This window comes from Dipodomys spectabilis, unplaced genomic scaffold (genome assembly GCF_019054845.1).
Source record: "Dipodomys spectabilis isolate Male_0828 unplaced genomic scaffold, ASM1905484v1 ptg000229l, whole genome shotgun sequence".
NCBI classification, from domain to species: Eukaryota; Metazoa; Chordata; class Mammalia; order Rodentia; family Heteromyidae; genus Dipodomys; species Dipodomys spectabilis.
The window spans coordinates 688,962-710,368 of NW_024870906.1; positions in this window are offsets into that span (position 1 = coordinate 688,962).

Genomic DNA, 21,407 nt, shown 5'->3' on the forward strand with positions numbered 1-21,407 from the left:
AATGGAATTCCCAGGATTCACTGTAAGAAGGAAGTTGTCCCAGTCAATTTAGGATGCTGTCACAAAATACCTTACTCTGGTAATTTATTTATTTGCTTTTAGTTATATTTACGTATTTATTCTTGTCAGTCATGGGGCTTGAACTCAGGGCCTGGGCACCGTTCTTGAGCTTTTTTGTTCAAGGCCAGTGCTCTACCATTGTACGCCACAGTTCCACTTCCAATTTTCTGGTGGTTTATTGGAGATAAGAGTCTCATAGACTTTCCTGCCCCGGCTGGCTTTGAACCATGATCCTCAGATCTCAGCCTCCTGAGTAGCTAGGATGACAAGCGTGAGCCATTGGTGCCCGGCTACTCTGGTAATTTATAAACAAGAAAGTCATTGCTTCCAGTTCTCAGGGCTGAGAAGTCCAAATCAAGACAAGAGCACACTGGGGTCTGATGAGGCTACTGACCGCTCAAAGATGGCTCCCCTTCTAACAGGGCGCTGACCCCACTCAGGAGGATGGAGACCTGGAGACCAAATCCCATCCTAACCCCCTGATGCTGTTGCACACTGGTGGGTGAACGCAGGGAGAAGTCCTCCTCACTGCCCTGCAAAGCAAGGGCATTTGTGATTGTTAGTGGAAGGCTGAGGCCCATTCGGACCCAGGTTTTGTCCTCTGGAGGGCTGCCCACAGGAGCCGGAGGACAGCCTCCACACCCTGCCTGGGGACAGCCTCCACACCCTGCCTGGGGACAGCCTCCACACCCTGCCCAGAGGACAGCCTCCTCACCCTGCCCAGGGACAGCCTCCACACCCTGCCCGGAGGACAGAGCCTCCACACCCTGCCCGGAGGACAGCCTCCTCACCCTGCCCAGAGGACAGAGCCTCCACACCCTGCCAGGGGGACAGCCTCCACACCCTGCCTGGAGGACAGCCTTCACACCCTGCCCGGAGGACAGCCTCCACACCCTGCCCGGAGGACAGAGCCTCCACACCCTGCCCGGAGGACAGCCTCCACACCCTGCCCGGGGACAGCCTCCATACCCTGCCCGGAGGACAGCCTCCACACCCTGCCCAGAGGACAGCCTCCACACCCTGCCCGGAGGACAGCCTCCTCACCCTGCCCGGAGGACAGCCTCCACACCCTGCCCGGAGGACAGCCTCCACACCCTGCCCGGGGACAGCCTCCATACCCTGCCCGGAGGACAGAGCCTCCACACCCTGCCCGGAGGACAGCCTCCACGCCCTGCCCAGAGGACAGCCTCCACACCCTGCCCAGAGGACAGCCTCCACACCCTGCCCAGAGGACAGAGCCTCCACATCCTGCCCAGAGGACAGCCTCCACACCCTGCCCAGAGGACAGCCTCCACACCCTGCCCAGAGGACAGCCTCCACACCCTGCCCAGAGGACAGCCTCCACACCCTGCCCGGAGGACAGCCTCCACACCCTGCCCGGAGGACAGCCTCCACACCCTGCCCGGAGGACAGAGCCTCCACACCCTGCCCGGAGGACAGCCTCCACACCCTGCCCGGAGGACAGCCTCCACACCCTGCCCGGAGGACAGCCTCCACACCCTGCCCAGAGGACAGCCTCCACACCCTGCCCGGAGGACAGAGCCTCCACACCCTGCCCGGAGGACAGCCTCCACACCCTGCCCAGAGGACAGAGCCTCCACACCCTGCCCGGAGGACAGCCTCCACACCCTGCCCAGAGGACAGCCTCCACACCCTGCCCAGAGGACAGCCTCCACACCCTGCCTGGGGAGAGCCTCCACACCCTGCCCAGAGGACAGCCTCCACACCCTGCCCGGAGGACAGAGCCTCCACATCCTGCCCGGAGGACAGCCTCCACACCCTGCCCAGAGGACAGCCTCCACACCCTGCCCGGAGGACAGCCTCCACACCCTGCCCGGAGGACAGAGCCTCCACACCCTGCCCGGAGGACAGAGCCTCCACACCCTGCCCGGAGGACAGAGCCTCCACAACCTGCCCGGAGGACAGCCTCCACACCCTGCCCGGAGGACAGCCTCCACACCCTGCCCGGAGGACAGCCTCCACACCCTGCCCAGAGGACAGAGCCTCCACACCCTGCCCGGAGGACAGAGCCTCCACACCCTGCCCGGAGGACAGCCTCCACACCCTGCCTGGAGGACAGAGCCTCCACACCCTGCCCGGAGGACAGCCTCCACACCCTGCCCAGAGGACAGCCTCCACACCCTGCCCGGGGACAGCCTCCACACCCTGCCCGGAGGACAGCCTCCACACCCTGCCCGGAGGACAGAGCCTCCACACCCTGCCCGGGGACAGCCTCCACACCCTGCCTGGAGGACAGCCTCCTCACCCTGCCTGGGGACAGCCTCCACACCCTGCCCGGAGGACAGCCTCCACACCCTGCCCAGAGGACAGAGCCTCCACATCCTGCCCGGAGGACAGCCTCCTCACCCTGCCCGGAGGACAGCCTCCACACCCTGCCTGGAGGACAGCCTCCACACCCTGCCCGGAGGACAGAGCCTCCACACCCTGCCTGGAGGACAGCCTCCACACCCTGCCCGGAGGACAGCCTCCACACCCTGCCCGGAGGACAGAGCCTCCACACCCTGCCTGGAGGACAGAGCCTCCACACCCTGCCCAGAGGACAGCCTCCACACCCTGCCCGGAGGACAGCCTCCACACCCTGCCTGGAGGACAGCCTCCACACCCTGCCCGGAGGACAGAGCCTCCACACCCTGCCTGGAGGACAGCCTCCACACCCTGCCCGGAGGACAGCCTCCACACCCTGCCCGGAGGACAGAGCCTCCACACCCTGCCTGGAGGACAGAGCCTCCACACCCTGCCCAGAGGACAGCCTCCACACCCTGCCTGGAGGACAGAGCCTCCACACCCTGCCCAGAGGACAGCCTCCACACCCTGCCTGGAGGACAGAGCCTCCACACCCTGCCCAGAGGACAGCCTCCACACCCTGCCCAGAGGACAGCCTCCACACCCTGCCCGGGACAATGTGTGCTTTTGTACAGCTCTGCAAATAAACTCTTTGGTATTGCTTTTCTTCTTCTTTTATTAAGTTTTTCCCCTCATCACTGGTACCAAAAGTGAGCTTTAATTCAGGATAGGAACCTGGAGTAATCCATGATGGAGATCATGCATGTGGAAGCTGACATGGACAGCACTTGCTAGATGACTGCCAGTTTTCTATATTTCTGCACACACACACACACACACACACACACACACACACACACACACTGCATTACTTAATTCCTCTACCAACTGCTAGACTCAGAAACTGTATGTCTCTCCAATTATTTAAGTTAATAACCAAATCTGACTTTCCTATTGGGCAGACAAAAAGTCTGAGGCACAGAAGGGATAAAGCCGCTTGCCTGAGTTCCTACAGAGCGGAAGTAGGAGACGCACAGCTAGGATTTGGCAGTTGGCCCCCAGAGGCTGTATTTTTAGCCACCACACTGTGTGGCTTCTTGACACTTTCACACACTGTGTTCGAGGTCAGTGGTTGTCAGATTGTGAGAGGTGATTCATTAGCTTTTGAGGGTAGCATAGTGAGGCCAACCACCCAGCCTCCCCCCCGCCCCACTCCTTCCTTGATGCTTTACAAGTTCTTCCATTCCTTTTCCTTCTAAGCACGTGCTTTTTGGTTGGCCAATATCGCTCGTAAACAAGGTGTTCTTGTATTCTGCTTACCTGAATTATTTTGCCAAGTGACTGGGCAAATATAATGTGACCCTTAAAGGTTCACGCTCACAGAGTAGTTACGCTCCTTGTAACCAGCTGCTCTAACGAAGGAATGGGAGAACAGATTAGAACAGAATTGATTAGAATACAATTCTTCTGCTTGTAAGAATCTATTCTAAAGGAATGTTCTGGAATGCAAAAACCTTTGTGTACCTTAATGATCACCTATGTGTTACATACAATACAAAAAACATGACCAATGCAAATGTTTAGCAAGAAGCAAGGGTCTCTCAAGTAGGAGAGAGCTATATAATGTTTATAACCACATTTTAAGACCCCAGGGAGGTTGAGTCTGCAATTCACGGTGGAATCTTTTTATTTGTTACAGATTTCTGTTTTCTTGCATTGGATCTGGAGAATCAAACCCAGAGTCTCATGCATGCTAGGCAAGCTCTCCATCATTGAACTACTTACCTCTGCCTAACAGTTTATTACATAATTTTGAGGGTAAATAAAAGCATATCAAGTTATATAGCCAGTAATTTTCAACCATATAAAATTATACAGGCATAGACATACTAGAAGGCTTATTTATTTATTTCTATTGAGAGCCTATTCGGTACTGTGCTAGGATGCAAATATAAACCAAGCGAAACTTCTTGCTCCCAGATGGCTTGCAATCTAAATGAGCTTTAAAATAGTGTGACAAGTTGCAGAGAATATGGGAGCGGGGTAGAGGGAGGTGCTGGCTCTTGGGAGAGGCAGGAGGAGGCGAGGCGAAGAAAACTTCCCAGAGTAGGGATGTCTGAGCTGGTTGAGCCGAGGAAGGATCAAGAGAAGTTCGGGTGGATGGAAGCTGGAAGGAGGAAAAAGGGAGAGGAAGGTCTTCCACACCGTGGTGGCATAGCGTGGAGAGGTAAGAATGTCACCTTCGTGTTGGAAGTGACAGCAGCCCCTTCAAGGAGGGCCAGAAGCAGAAGGATCACAGGATCTGGAATTCTTGGCCTGGCCAGGAGGGGTGTGACTGGGAGAATGCCATCAGGCCTGAGTATGAGCAAGAATGTACAGACATAATGCCCTTGGTGGCCATTCTGCTGGCAGAGAGGAGGGGCCTGTCATCAGAGAAGGCGGGGATGGCACGGGAAAGCAGGTGGGTCTGGACTGAGGGTCTGATAGGGACGGAAAAGGTGAGAGTCAAGGCACGGACAGAACTTGGAGACTGGAGAGACTTGCTTCTCTGGCCTGAGTGAGAGATTGGATGGTTACGCCCCCTTCAGGATGATGTGGGAGGAGGGAAGCTGAGCCCGAAGCTCTTGCCGCTCAGGCGCGGTGAACCGAAGATCTGATTTGTTTAGGCAAGTAACCAGGCCCTCTTCTTGATTATCATTAAGACATATAATTTGCTCATCAGTCCTTTTAATTTCCATAATCAGATGGATAATGGAGCTCTGTGTTTGACAACTAAAGCAGAGGGGAGAAATCCAGCTAAAAGTAGACCCAGGTGATTAATCTCAGAAGCAGTGGATGCAATAATATCTTCACACATAATTGAGTTAAATTTAAGTCCTGGGGATAAATAGGTAAGACGGTATATGCTGGAGGCAGCGAGCTAAGGAATGCTAAATGGATTGCACCATCACCTGCCTTCAGCATAATTTCAAATGATAGTAAGTCAAGGTGGTTTGGGAAAGTCAGTTTTATGAGTATGTGTTTAATGTACATAATGGAACTGTAGATACTCAACATTTCCTGTCCTGCCAGCACTGCTGCATGCCAACATTTTACTGATTGTTAGGAAACTTGAAATGGTACATACAAATTCCAGAAAGTGCTTTTCTCTCTTTTATCATCTGATAGATAGTATATGGATATGATGGCTGAAGCTGGAGTGAATGTGTGTGTGTGTGTGTGTGTGTGTGTGTGTGTGCATTTATTTGATAGAACTGGGATCTAAACTCAGGGCCCTACCACTTGAGCCATGACTTTAGCCCTGCTTTTTATTGGTTATGGAGTCTAGCAAGCTTCTTATTTTTTTCTTTGCCAAGGCTGGCCTCAAACAAGGATCCTTCAAATCTCAGCTTCCTGGGTAGCTAGGATTATAGTCATAAGCCACTAGCAACACTCAGCTGGTAGACAAGGGAGAGAAGACAACCTAACCACTTGTATTGGAAGGGTTTTAAAGGAACGGAAGGGAAAATTAGGGTGACTTCTGAGAAGTTTAGTTAAGACTGTGGGGGAAAAAAGAGAGAATAGGTCTAAATTTATTGGTTATAAGATCTTCTCCTTGGTCTATTCATGCTGTTCTTTATTGGTTAATGGTAATAGATACTTAGTGGTATTATTATTATTATTATCTCTTGCTAAGTTACCTAGTCTGATATGGAACTCTGTAGGTAGCCCAGTCTAGCCTCAAATTCAAAATCCCTCTGTCTCTTGAGTGCTGAGATTACAGGTGTGCACTACCATACCCAACTTAAATGTTGCTTTGATGGAATTTCTAAAAGTGCTTCATCTGTTAATTCTTGATTTTCAGGTATTTCTTTATAAATATCAAAGAAAATTGGGCTGGGAAGGTGGCTCAGTGGTAGAGTGCTTACCTTGCATGCATGAGGTCCTGGGTTCAATTCCTCAGCACCACATACGCAGAAAAAGCTGGAAGTGGCACTGTGGCTCCAGTGGTAGAGTGCTAGCCTTGAGCTGAAGAGCCAAAGGACAGTGCCCAGACCTAGAGTTCAAGCCCCACAATCAACAAAAAACAAAATGTTATGTTGGTGCACACCTGTGTCCCAGCAGTTGGGTCACAGTGAGACCTTGTATCAAAATCAAAACAAAACAAAAACCAATGCAAGACCATAAAAAACCAAAGCACCAAAATAAGGCTTTCATAGTGCTCTTGTTCCATAGAAGTACTCAGCGTTGCTCTGAGATGCAGTTACAGGAAAGAGAAATGAATGGTGAGCAGCACCTGCTTTGTCTCCATGAGATCCAGAGTGCCACAGACCAAACCAAACATAACAGACTGCGTGAAGATTAACACAAGATGGGCCAGGAAGAGAAAGAATGAGATATTGAGATACATCTGACATTGGGGAGTTTTTACGTTGGAGAGTTTTTAAAATGCAGATCTACATTAAGACATGCATTAGAATTGAATTTATAAAGTAAAACTCATCATAAATAAATGATTAAAGGCAAAATAGAATACAAACTTAAAAATACTCCCAGACTGCTGAGAAAAATGGAGTGAAGAAAAATAACATTGATCAGGATGCATTGTATTCATAAACTGCTTTTTAAAATGACAACTCCTCTGTGCAACTACTTTAAATAGATAAACTAAAAAATTAAAAAGACTAAATGAAAAGTAAATAAATACAATGCCCATTATATTAATAAGTGTCCTTTTGATGCAGATGATAGAACTTTCTCTCAAATGAATATAAGTGTCAGGGGACTTTATGGGAAGACCTGGCCTTGGTGGGGGAGGGGGGATCTGAGGTTACCACATCCTAGTGTCTGTAACTCTATGGCTTCTGACAGATCTCTTTGCCAATCTTGTCCTCATCAACAATATTTAATGTAGTTACAGTGAGTTTTGGCGAAGAGTCCATGGGAGACTTATTTTTTCCATGTTGAATACATTTCTTAAGACTTAATGTATTTCGATGATCATCTTTAAATCCTTATATTCCTGTCTCAGCTTTCTATTACATCCTGAGAATTGGCCAGATTCTGACTTTTCTTTCATTAAGATAGGGATGAGGTTTATTGCTGTGAAAATTCTTCACAATCATGATGCATTTGTTTCTGGATATTAGCAGAATTCTTGCTGCGAGAATCATTTACGTGGTTGACAATGCATCTTTGAGCAAGTCGGGAGCTTGCAGAAAACAGCCATGACCAGCAGGTGGTGCCCTTGGTGTTGGTTTGCTGTTGTTTTTTAATTTCGAGGAGTCTGAGCAATGGCTCTGCAGAAAAAATAGGTTTGCACAAAAGAGGCTCCTGCACCAGAGCTGTTACAATTGGTAATTAAGGATAAGGTTGCCATGGTGATGAGGGGTCTTTGGATGTTTATAGCCTTGCAAGAACCAATGGCAACGAGCTATCAGATTGCTTCCTTTGATGGTAATGGCTGGAATATCAAGGTCACGAAAACCCTAAGCTCAAGCAGGCTGTAGTGGCGGCCGTTCATTCTTCTGTGATTTATGGGCTGTTTCTGGAGTGATGAGAATGGCAGAAAATATATAGTTGGACCATGTTTATCTTGTTCCACGCTGGACTTTTGCCATTTTCCATATACACTTCATCTCCAGCATGTCTTAACGTGGTTTTCATTAAAATACTCCACAAAGAAAGGTTCTGTTCATCTAGCAAGTCTGGAAAAGCTGCATTCTGGTCCCTTCGAAGGTTCCCAATGTACTTCCAGAAGTCTACTGAAATCTGTGACAGGTCTGGTCTTATTATCCTTTGCTTACACGCCAAGCAAACCCAGTTAAATGGACTATTCATCAACCAGGAAATCATTCTCCATCTCTCCTTAAAATGTTAATGAACATGCCATTAAATGGGTTCAATAATTTGATATTAAATGGTTTCAATAGTTCTGTGTTTATGTATCTCTTGCCACAAGGTACTGAGTTCTTCTCAGACCCTGGCCTATTGATGGAGTAATGTGAGCTGGAAGCCCAAATGTTTTTGAATTGATTTATCTGTCCATGGGTATCATTGATTGCAATGAAGTACGTTTGTGTGTGTTTGTGTGTGTGTGTGTGTGATAATACTGAGGTTTGAACTCAGGGTTTTGTGCTTGAGATGCTTATTAGTAGGCAAGCATACCTGCCACTTGAACCATGCCCCAAGTTCCAGACTTGTCTGCCAGACTGTGTTGCACATTTTTGCCTGGATTGACCTCAGACCACAATCCTTCTACTAGTATCTCCTGTGTCCCCACGATCACAGACCTGTGCGCCAGGCCTAGCTTGACTGTTGAGGTAAGGGCTGGTTACCTTTTAGCTCAGGCTGGCTTGAAAGGCTATGACTCTTTGCCTTTGGGTAATGTTGTGCTGTTTCTGTTGAAGACATGCAAACGTCTTTCTTTGGAGAAGAATTTTGTCCTCCAAATGATGTAGCCATCACTCCATATAAGTGGAGACTCTTCATTTCCTCATCTCTGAAATAGGAATAGGAAACCCCACCCAGCGAGCTTCTGGTAGAATCAACTATGAAGAGCAAATACCTGCAATGCAGCTAGGGCTCAGTGAAAGTCTCCTCTCTCTTCTCGTTCCCTTCATTTCCCATTACCTCATTCCCCCAAAGTCACTGGCAATCCAACCTGCCAGTGTCCGGGGAGAGTCCCAGGGAAAGACACACCAGGACTGAGATCTAAACATCTTCAATCTGAGATTGCTACTCTTTCCAGACTCTGCTCTAAAATCTTCAGAGCTGACAAATCTCTGTCATTCGCTCTGCCTCTCTCTGCTTTCTCTCCGTTTCAGAAGCTGCTGGTGCTAGGCTTATTAGGCTCACAAGACTCTTTGAGCCTGGCACGAGTCTTAACTGACTGTGTCTCTACAGCAATCGGCCGAGGTTCCTCTGTGGTTAGAGACTTACTTTATATTGACTCCTGGTTCATGCCCACCGCTTAGTTCTTGTTAGGGGCAGATTCTCATATTCACTCATTTCTCTGAGTTAATGTTCAGTCTCTAATTTCTTAACATGCATTCACTTACTACCCTGACTTGCCTCTATTCTGTTCTGTGGGCTGGACTTGTACAGATTTCTCTTGATCCAGACTCTATGTTATTTTAGCCAAAGGTTGATAATTGCTGTACTTAGGATATTTTCATTACCCATGAATACTTGTCCTAGATTCCATTGATAATCAATGCAATTCTCTTTTGCATACCAGTGGATCATCTTAATTGGCTTTAATTACCAACTTAAATAAAAATCAAATACATGCAGCTATTTCAACACTAGGGAGTTGTACAATGATTTTTTTACTTTAGTTTTATAATATATTATTCTCCTGGTGTAGATTTCAACTTTGATACAGACAATCCACAACATCAATCAGGAAGACATCTGAGATCTTGTTCAATTAGCTATTTCAAATTCACAAACAAACCTACTGCGATCTGAAAGAACTGGGAATAAAGAAGGTGAAGAAGTCAGACAGGTTAGATTCAAAGCATTCCTGTGACTTACCTCAAGTTCCTCTTTCCGAGTTTTACATCCTTCTCCATTCCATTGCCCCCGCATGCTACTCCCATGCACCTGATGCACTGCCCACTGACTGTGTCACCCGCACTAAATGTTAGTTGCTGTATCTATCTGTCCATGGTCACCTCCGATCATCAGTCCAAGGTTGGTGAGCTGTTAGTTCTTTTGGTCCCCAGGGAAAGAGAAGAAAAGACCTTCCTTTGTGGACTTAGTTTGCTCCTCCTTCTTCCTTCAAAACTTTTCTGGTAGTGGTCCAGACTCTAATTCAGTTGGGCTCCGGTTATGGCTACTAACTCTGAGAGCATACATTGGGTCCCTGGGCAGGCAGGGTTTACCCAGTCACATCACGGTGGCTTCTCTCCTTCTCTTAAAGTCCCCACACAAAGAAACAGAATGGAGATAAGACCCAGATCAACATTACAGCAAATTACTTGGGTTAAGATGTGTTTTAAAAGACAGGCTGGGAATGTGGCTTAGTGGTTGAGTGCTTGCCTAGCATACATGAGGCCCTGGGTTCAAGTCCTCAGTACCACACACACAGAAAAGGCTAGAAGGGGCACTGTGGCTCAAGTGGAAGAGTGCTAACCTTGAGCAAAAGAAACTCAGGGACAATGTCCAGGTCCTGAGTTCAAGGCCCAGGACTGGCAAAAAATAAAAATAAAAAAGACAGGAGAAGAGTGAGATACACAAAAGCCAGAGGTTGGAGCATAAAAAGATAGATGAGAACGCCATTTTCATGGACACTATTGTGGGGGAGGGGAAGAGATACTGAGAGAGAGAGAGAGAGAGAGACAGAGAGACAGAGACAGAGACAGAGAGAGACAGAGAGAGTCAGAGAGAGACAGAGAGAGACAGAGAGAGACAGAGAGACAGAGACAGAGACAGAGAGAGACAGAGAGTCAGAGAGAGACAGAGACAGAGACAGAGACAGACAGAGACAGAGACAGAGAGAGACAGAGACAGAGACAGAGAGAGAGAGAACACAAGACTGATACAAATCTTTGACTGACTCCAAGAAATGTAAACAAGAGGATTTTTGATGGTAATGTTTGTGGTTCTTTTTCTTTTCTTCCCCCCCCCCCTTTTTCTTTTTTATTTCTGTTTTCCTTTTTGCAGCTGGTTTTGATTTCTGTACCCTTTGTCTTGTATGTAAGTTTTATCTCATTGGGGAAAGGGCAGGGGAAGCGCAGAAATGGTGGCACAAAGGTTGAACTAATTCAGTAGTGATACTCTCTAGACACTATGCTGAAATAAACTATACAATGTAAGCAGACGAGGGGTGGGGGTGACTGGGAGAAAATGAGCAAAGGGGTGACACTGTCCAAAAAGAAATGTGCTCATTACCTGACTTATGAAACTGTAACCCCCCTGTACATCACCTTTACAATAAAAGTAAAAAAAAAAACAAAAAACCTGTGGCATCAGAACTCAGGAGAAAATAATAGACGAGAGCAAGTTCCAGAGAGTTAATGTATTCGGGGCATGGCTGGAACTAGAAGTTACATTTAGTGAGAACAGGGGAGGGGGAGAGGGAGCATAAAGCCAGGATAAATCTCTGTAGCAAAAACAACGAGACCAGTGTCATAAAAAAATATGATGGCATCTGTGAGCTAACTAAATAGTGAAGGCTTGTGCTTTTTGACAAGACAGAGTAAAGACATTGGATTTATCTCATTCCTTGGAACAATGAAAAATTGGACAAAATATTTGAAACAATGGCTTCTAGACATTAGACACAAAATTATTGGTGCCTGAGGAAGAACATAAACCCAGCGATGTTCCTATCTTTTGGGTCATAGAGCAAAGAAGACACTCAGTCAGAGCCCAAAGGTCTGTCTAGGTTGATAGAAGAGCTAGGGTTTTCTTTTCAAGGTACCAGAGAAGAGAGGGATGTAAATAGCAAGACCTGGAGATCTTGAGAAGGAATCTCTTGAATACTCAGCTACATATTACTCTGAAAATGCAGATGAGAAAAGTGCCTCAAAAATCTCCTCAGAGGAATACGTGCATTGTGTCTGTTTATGAACATGGCCTTTGGGAACTTACTGAAAGCTACTGAACAGGTGGGGACAAGACAGAGAGCAATAGATGGGTTATTCTGTGCACATGTGGAATCCTATGCCCGCACTAAAAATGAATGACGGGAGAGTAAGACAAGTTCTTTTGAGGAAAGGTACTAGCAAGGGAGTGAGAAAGAATGGAGGGGACGAAGAAGAATGAATACTGTGAAAGTACTTTACATGCATGCATGAAAATCGAGCAATGGAAACTGTTGAAACTGTCCTAAAGTAGGAGGGAGGGGAGATGGGGGAAGAGTGATGGAGGATGAGTTTGAACAGGGTATATTGTATGCATGTGTGGAAGTGCTGTTATGAGCTCCTCCCAATGAACAATTAGTGTAGAATAACAAAAAAGTTTTAATAGAAAAATAAAACATAAACAAAGGCTAGGAAGGCTCAATCTATTTCCTAGAAATGTGAAAGTATCCCAGAACAAAGGTCAGGGATATTTATAGAAACACAAAAACATCCAGCATACAAAAAGGTGAAACTCACAAGTGCTAACATCTAATTTAAAAACTACTAGATATGCAAATGAGAGGCAGGAGAAATTCAATCAATAGCAAAATATCTAGAAAGGACAAATGAATGAGAGATATGTAGATAGAATATTAGAGCAATTATTGAAACTTATGTCCCAGGTTTAGAAGACAGAAAGAAATAGAGCAAGTTAAGTAGAGATGAAAATACAAATGTAACAATTATTGAAACTTCCCAGGCTTAGAAAAGTAGAGGAAAATTGAAAGAGCGAAATGAAAACATGAAGATATAACAATGAAACAAATTGGAGTTTTAGAAACACAAAAGTAATGTCTACTATGAAAAATACAATATCTTTGATGAAAAATTCATTAGATAGAATTCAACAGTTAAGAAAAGATCAGAGAACTGGAAGCAATAGCAAGAAAAACTATCTGAAAAGTGACCATGTGGAATGGAAAATATCTTTAAGATAGATATGGACTAACTTCCAACACTCTAAAATATAAATAATAGAAGTCCCTCTAGGAGGTAAGAAGTTGAGGAGAAATATCCTCCAAAGCAATACTGGCTAAAAAATTTAAATTTAATGAAAATTATAAAAACTCAAAATGAAGACTACACCTCGTTAAGCCCTCATCACTAAAAAGAAAGGAGTCATAGGGACAAGCCTTAAACACAGCCAACGGATGAGGAGCCAAGGTACAAATAACAGCCGACTTCTCCTTGCAAACAATAGGGCCAGGAGACAATGGAGCTATGTCTTCAAAGTACTGATAAAGGCAGAGCCTGCCAACCTAGAACTACAGTTGGAAAAATGGTCTTTCAAAGGAAATTGTAGAAGAATTATTTTTAGAATTATTCTAGAAAAAAAAGCTGCCAGTTGAGAAAAGGATTATGGGGGTGGGGGGAGTGCATGGAGACCCTTTTCCTGACCACCTGCAGGTTGGAAGTTATTCTTCAGGAGAGTTCAGACAAGATTTAGGGGATGTTTCTGAAGGGTCACCTTGGCCTTTTTTTTTGTTAACGCATCTTTTCCTGGGTGTCTCCTACATGCATTTTAGACGTAAAATATTGCAAATCAAGAAATCAGTTCTCGCTTCTCCTCCCTTAAACCAGTCTTCTACACCTCACCTTCCATTTGTGATTCAGAGCAGAAGTCCAGATGGATTCTTGCCCCCTCTCATGACCTCTCAGTAAATTCTGTGTTTATTTTGTCCCTCTCAGATGTAAATATTTAAGACCTTTGCTATTCTCCATCTCCACTGCCCTCCCCCCAGCTCTCACATCTACCAGCTGGACTATTAGTATTTTTCTGGCTTACCTCCAAGTTTTTTTCTCCATGGAGTTACCACGGGCACTTTTCTTGAGCTTAAATCATACCGTGCCATTCTCCTAAATTTAAATTCTTCACTAGCTACTTATGAACATGGAAGAGAATATTTTTGGGGGGAGGAAATCTTATCCTTCTCATAGTCTCGTCACTGTAAATGTCACAGGCTTCCCTTTTACTCTGTTTACCAATCATAATGGTAGGTGATCACTATCTTAAACAAGTTGAGCCATTTTCTGCAAACGATGATTCCATTCTGTTTACCTGTGTCTGGAAGTGAAATCAGTCTCTACATAGAGGTACACTGGTAGCTTCCGATGATTCCATTCTGTTTACCTGTGTCTGGAAGTGAAATCAGTCTCTACATAGAGGTACACTGGTAGCTTCTGACTGTGAAGTGTAAGCTTTGCTTATTCCTTACATCGAATGGGCTTTGCTAGGCACTGATGTCAGTATCCCAACCCAATTCCTCTCCACTGTTAGTTATTTCAACATTGCTGCGTAGGTTTGAGATGTATAGAATGTACTTGGGTTTAAGTTCTGAGGACAATGCTTCTTGATCAGTGTCACTCCTTCCATTGTGCTCCTCCATCTTACAATACATTTTTGTTTGTTTGTTTGTTTTTGTCCTTTATGGGGCTTAAACTCTGTGCCTGGGCCTTGTCCCTCAGCTCTTCAGCTCAAGGCTAACGCTCTACCACTTGAGCCACAACGCCACTTCCAGTTTTCTGGTGGTTTATTGGAGATAAGAGTCTCATGGCCTTTCTTGCCCAGGCTAGCTTTGAACTGCAATCGTCAGATCTCAGCCTCCTGAGTAGCTAGAATGACAGGCATGAGCCACTGGTGCCCGGCTTCACAATACATTTTTAAAGCAAACAAGAAAAAGTATTTTGAGAAGAAATAACCTTCGTAAAGCAGTAAGAAGACACTTAAAAACTCAAGATCCTGGTGGCAGGAAAAGGGAAACAATTGGCCAGTCCTAGGCTAGAGATGGAGATTTGCTGAGACTTTGCAGATACAACATTGAATGGAACCAATGGCTTGCTTGCTGACCTTGAACCTCACTCTGTGCATGAGGAAGTCTATGGGCTGTGAGTAAATGCCATAGCTTCTGGGAGGGAGGCCATCCTCAGGAAAGGTCGGCTTCTACTGGTCAAGGATCTGCAAACACTTAATAAGAGGTATTTTGCATAAGGAAAGGCAAGTGAAATGATCATTCCTTACACATGGCTGACTCTCTTGGTGCTTAGGATCCGCGTGGGTTGCTGTCTCTTTTCTTGCAGTGTGTTTTATATGGCTGGGATAATCAGAGGAAATTAAAGTTCACCCATATTGGAACTGAAGTAAACCATTGGTTTTCATGTAAACCAATGTTTTCAAAATGTAGTCTATAGAATTTCAGGCAGTGGGACTCCAGTACCCTTTCAGTGGAATCAGTGAAGTCAGCACAATTTTCATTACAATTCTAAAACACTTTAAAAGTGTTTTTTTTTTCTTCAGAACTAGAGTCTGAACTCACACCTTAGACTAAGCCAGGCCCCAGCCCTTGCTTGTTCCTTTCATGATTTTTAAAGCAGGGTCTCAGTTTTTGCCCCGACTTATCTCTAACCAGGATTCTCTCACCACAGCCTCCCATTTACCTTACTAGTTAAGACAGCTAGCCTCAAACCGGTATCACCCTGATCTCTGCACCCTGAGCAGCTGGGATTATAGTTGCGAGCCACTGTCTCACCTCATCAAGACAGTCTTTATCATTTCTAATACATCAACATTTTCACTAATGATATAGAAGAAATAATAGTTAAATTTCTCAGGATTCCCAAGGCTTTGCTCTTCTTAGGGGATACTATACTTAAAAGAGTGACAAACTATATTTATTTAGACTTGGGCGTTTACTGACATTGTCTTGACAATAAACAAAGGTGACTCTGTTCACTTCAAAAAAAACAACTTGACTGGATTTGTTGCCAGTGGTAAAATTCAAACCTTCAAGAGAATGTTAGATATTAGGGGGAAAAAAACCCCAGAAAAACGCCCCAGAAATTTATAAAACCTGCATCCATTACTTGTTAGCATGACAGTTCTCTAACTTAAAAGGCATTTCTACAGAAGTCAGCAGTGGCATTGACAGATGTGATTCTTGATGCTGTAACTGAAAGGTGTGAACATTTGGAAGAAGTTTGTAAGTTAGTGAGCTGGTGTTGCACACACAGAGACCGCATGAAGTTGGAAAAAGAAACACAGTAAAACCTCCATGGGAAGTGCAAGCCACATTCCGGCACATTAACCTTTATCCATGAGCAAAAGTTTATTGGTGCAATTTCATACTATCTAGCTTTACTTTCAGAAAGGACCACTTGTTAGCAGGGAGCTAGTGGCTCACATTTGGAATCCTAACCACCCAGGAGGCTGAGATCTGGGCAGAAAAATCCATAAGATTCCATCATTAAAATAACCAGCACAAAGCAGAGCTGCAATTGTGGTCTAAATGGTAGAGGACCAGCCAAGTAAGGCCGTGTTCAATCCCCAGTACCACCAAAACCAGAAATATTTGAACTTGAACTTGAACTCCAAAACATGGACACAAGTGGTTTTTCTTTGTCGTTGTTGTTTTTAATGTACTATGTGATTTTTTTGTTTCTTTTGTATGTTCTTCCCCCTATGCTATACCCCCTGTTGTCACCGCTTTTGATTTTGGTACCCTGCACCTTGTATATACATTTATCTAATTGGGGGAGGGGAAGGGAAATAAAATTCTGAAACAAGGGCACAGGATGACCCATTACAACAATGACACTCACAAGACACTGTTGGAAATAAACTTTACATCTTTGCTGGGGGAGGAGTGGGGGAGGGAAGGGATAGTAGGAGAAAAACAAAGGAGGCGGTAACAATGTTCAACAAGAAATTACTCATTACTTTCCTTGTGTAACTGTAACCCCCCTGTACAGCATCTTTTCAATAAAATTAAATTAAAAAAGAAAAATATTCACAATCAGATAAAAAAGAATATTAAAACTCATTATTTTTCCAATTAAATATCTGTTGGGGTAAGTTTTGTTCATGCACTTTAAAATTTTAAAAATTTAAAAATTTAACTTTAAAAATTGTAACAGTTTGAATGCAGAAGCAAATGTGAGAATCCCAGATGTCTTCTAGCCAGATATTGAGGGGGGAAAAGTAAAATAACATCCCTGTCTTTGCTAATTGTTTAGTTTAGGGAGTCATGGCATTAATCAAATGTGTTTCATATGTGATAGGTTATTAGTATTATTGAATTGTAACAAATTCTGTCAATATTTCTTCAGTTTATGTTTGCAGTATGGCAAATATTGGCAATATAGTTTACATCAAAGCTTTCTGGAGCTATGAATTGATGCTATGAAGAGGTCCTAACACCAGAAGCTTGGAGAACCACGCTCCAGGTACAGATGCCAGGTGGGCCCTGTTCTGCAGCCATTTGCTCTTCCTACAACCAGGGTTGGACTGATTCCTCCCAGGGCTCCTGAGAGGCAATGGATTGCAGGCTGAAGACGGGTTCCTCTCACGAAGAACTGGAACTAGGGCTGAATCTGGTAAAGTTTGATTGAAATATTTGAGTCTTGCCTCTGACTATTTTAACAGGAAGGAAGACTTGGTTGCTCTGCAAAGGACTTTGAGAGTTGAATTGTAAGTTCTGAATTTAAATTTGAACTTATATTGGCTTGATAGTCTGCCAAGGGCCCATGAAGTCTGCACTCTCATTCTCTCTCTGTCTCTGTCTGTCTGTCTGTCTGTCTGTCTCTCTCTGTCTCTCTCTCTGTGTCTCTGTGTCTGTCTGTCTGTCTGTCTGTTTCTCTCTCTCTCCCCATCAACCTCTTTCTCTCTCTGTAACACCCTCCCCCCAGGGCACCAAAGAGCAATATCATCAGGCTCATATGAGTTGTACATTTCTGTGTCTCCTTGTGGGGCAAAGTCTGGAGTAAATACTTCAGCTTTCTGGGGCACGAGGGTCCCAAAGGGAGACATACTGCATCTCCAGAGGCTGGAGAAAAGGAGCCATTTTCCCTGCAGTGGAAGGTGCAAAAGCCATTCTGGAGGGGTTATGGGCAGAGTTGAGGATCTGCCATGGGTCCTGGGCTGGCTAGGGGTGGGGTGTTCCCAAAAGGCTGAGCAGGTTAGAGGTGAAACCTCCCCTTGTGCTAGGTGGTTTTTCTTCTCACTTCCAACCCCTTTCATGACTGGAGTTACTGATGCTTTCCCAAGCACAGATGTGATTGGTGGGTAGCACCAGGCTTGCCTGAGCACAGAGAGGCACCCAGGTCTCCAAACTCACCACTGGGCGGTAAGGCTGGGGGTCCTCAAGTCCTTCAGCCTCCGCAGGGACACATGGGCCTCTCTTGTAGGTCATGAGCTGATAAAGGGGAAGCCTAGGGGGAGCCCAGGCTATGGAATGATGCTGAGGACCACGCAGAAGGCTCCACACCCCATCTTCTGTTACTGACAGTGGATCCACCACTGGCTTACACCCGGGGAGAGCTCTGACTGCCTGCATTCCTCCTCCAATGGACAGCATTTGATTAGGGATGAAATGACACTATCTCTTTAAAATAGAAAGAAGTGGTGTGTGTGTGTGTGTGTGTGTGTGTGTGTGTGTGTGTGTGTGTGTGTGTGTGTGTGTGTTGGAAAATATAACTCTGGAACCTAAATAAGGAATGGTCCTCCCTTTCCAAGAGGCCAATACATTAACAAATTAACCATCTGGAAGCTTCTGGCATTCACTATCTCATCACGTAATTCATGGAATTGATTCTTCTTTTCCACTGCTTGCTGTTTTTTCTTTTCTTTTTTATACATCGATGTTATTGAACTGAGCTCTTTCCTTCTAATCTTCACTCATCTTCTCCTCTGGCCTGTGGCAGTCAATACATTTTTCTCTTACACTTGCTTTCTCTTGGAGGTCTGTGGCAGTACCGTGTGACAGACACTCTTAGAAAGTGTGAAACACCATTTTTCTTTCTAGATTATATGTTGAAACATCCCATTTCAGAAGAAAAACACTGCTGGCTATAAGTGAAAATAGTCTCAGCAAAATCAAGGACAGATTGTGTTTGGTGTCACGACGCCACTACATTTTGGAAGAAGCATGCAGAGGGCTTTGGAGGGACGTTTCTTTGAGTTTCTGGTGATTTTTGACTTAGGTGGAGTGTAAAGTTCAACAGAGAAGACAAGCTGTGCGCATATTTGTTGACCAGTGTGTTGGAAATCTCTAATATGCTTGTTTATGAATGTTGCATTAGCAGTCATCTTTTTTTGGTGGTTCTCAATCAAACTCAATATGTCCACTTGGTCAGGAGAAAATTCTGTGGTTTTATACGGTTTGTCACAATGAAGGAGAGCGGCTACGGCTTCCAGGGTGAGCTTGTGTGTCAGCTATAATGCCCTTCCAAGTGTCTTACTGTGAAAGCTTTTTTGAGATGTAATCCATATACTGCACAATTCACCTATTTAAAGTGTACCAGTCAACAGCTTTTAGTGTGCTCATGGATTTGTGTGAACATTACTATAATAAATTTTAGGAGGGGCTGGGAAGGTGGCTCGGTGGTAGAGTGCTTGCCTAGAATGCATTAGTCTCTGGATTTGATTCCTCAGCACCACATAAGCAGAAAAAGCCGGAAGTGGTGCTGTGGCTCAAATTGTAGAGCGCTAGCCTTGAGCTAAAGAGCTAAGGGCCAGTGCCCAGGCCTAGAGTTCAGGCACCATAACGGAATAAATAAATAAACAAACAAATAAATAAATTTATTTTAGGACATTTTCTTTATCACAAAAAGAATCCTCCTACCACTTCCCATTTCCCCCTCATCTCCAGTTCTGGACATCCACAAATAGCTTTGCAGATTTGCCTTTTTCGTACATTTCCCATAGTAGAATCATAGAGTAAGCACATGCTCCTTTGTGTCTGGATTCTTTCATTGAGAATGCTATTTTTAAAGTTCATTTATGATGTAGTGTAGAGCAGAATTTACCTCCCATTTCCCTTCTTCCCTCCTTCCCTTTGTCAATAGTTTCTTTCTTTCTCGGCATTGGGGTTTCAATTCAAAGCCTTTTGGCTTGCTAAGGAGTGCTCTGCCATCTGAGCTTCCACCTCCAACCCTTTGCACTTCCATGACTGTTTTTAAAGGCCCTTGCTTTTCCACTGGGCCAACCTGGACTGTGATTCTCCTATTTATACTTCCCACACGGCTGGGATGGCAGGTGTGAAACACCAAAGCCAGCTTTTCATCAAGATGGAATCTTGCAAACTTTCTGCCCTCTGTTGACCTCAAACCATGTTTTCCCTAATCTTGGTCTCTCAAGTAGCTAGGACTACAGGTCTGAGCCACAGTGCCTAGCTCGCTCTTCTTTCCTTCCTTCTCTCTTACCCTCTATCCCTCCCTCCTTCCTTCCTGCTTTTCTTCCTTCCTCCTTCCCTTCCTTCCTTCTTCCTCATGACAGATTCTCCCAGAATTTCATTTCTATTTCATAAGACTATTTCATTGCATAGACATACCACATTAAAAAATCCATTTTCAGTTTGTGGGCTTTTGAGTAGCTCCCATTTATTTTGACTATCATGAAAGTTGTTTCTGCTATGAATTCTCACGTACACGTTTTTTGTGTGGATCATGGTTTGTTTCTCTCAGGTCTGTACTTAGGAGTGAAAGAGCTGGTTTGTATTGCAATGTTCTGTCTGATGTTTTGAGACAGTGCCAGGCTGCGCTGGGTGTGAGCCATCTGAACTACTTTCCACACCCACCAGCAGGTCAAAAGGGCTCCAGCCCTTCTGAATTTTCACTTACGTCCTGGCTTCGAAATTCCAGTTCGCAAACAAGAGCAAGGTTTTAAGCAAGGGAAATAGAATTAATTATTACTCACTTGATGAAGAGGAGGAGGGTGAGACTTGATCTCAAAGCCCTGTCGTCTTAATCCTGAGAGAAACTCTAATTTCAGGGGACTCACGCGTGCTAGGTTCTGGGGTTCATGACCAAACAGATGGTGGGTTTGCTGCTAACCTCCTGGGTTTCTGGCCCCACATTTCTGCGTTGTACATCTTATTTGCCAGAAGTTTAATTCAGTCCAGTGGTCAGAAAGAGATATGGGCGAGAAGATAGAAGAGTTTAGTTGAAGAAAGCATGTTCATGTTGAGTTTCCTGGCACGAAGAAGAGAGGGAGAGAAAAGGGGAAAGAAATGTCAGTTTGGATCCTGAACACTAAGCACAGAAAACTGGCCTACACTGCGTGGTGTCCAAAACACAGGGAGGTCTCTCCCTTCCGCAGGCCTACTTACCAAGTCTACGTTATCATAGCTATTCTAGGGGGAAATTGGTTGCTTTCGCATTGTGGTGGTTTTTTTTAAAATTTGCATTTCCTTGATGATTGATCCTAATGAACATCTTTTCATATGAAAATTGGCCCTGGATGTGTATTCTTTGGAAAAAATGCCTATTAAGATTCTTTGTCTATTTTTTAAATTGAGTATTTGTCTTGCAGTTGTAGAGTTGGAAGAGAGTTTTATTTGTTCTCAGTACAGGCTCCTTATCATAGATAGAATTTCTCATTTTTCTCTCCCATTCTATGGGTCATTTTTTCCTACTTTCTTAAAGTTCTCCTTTGAGGAA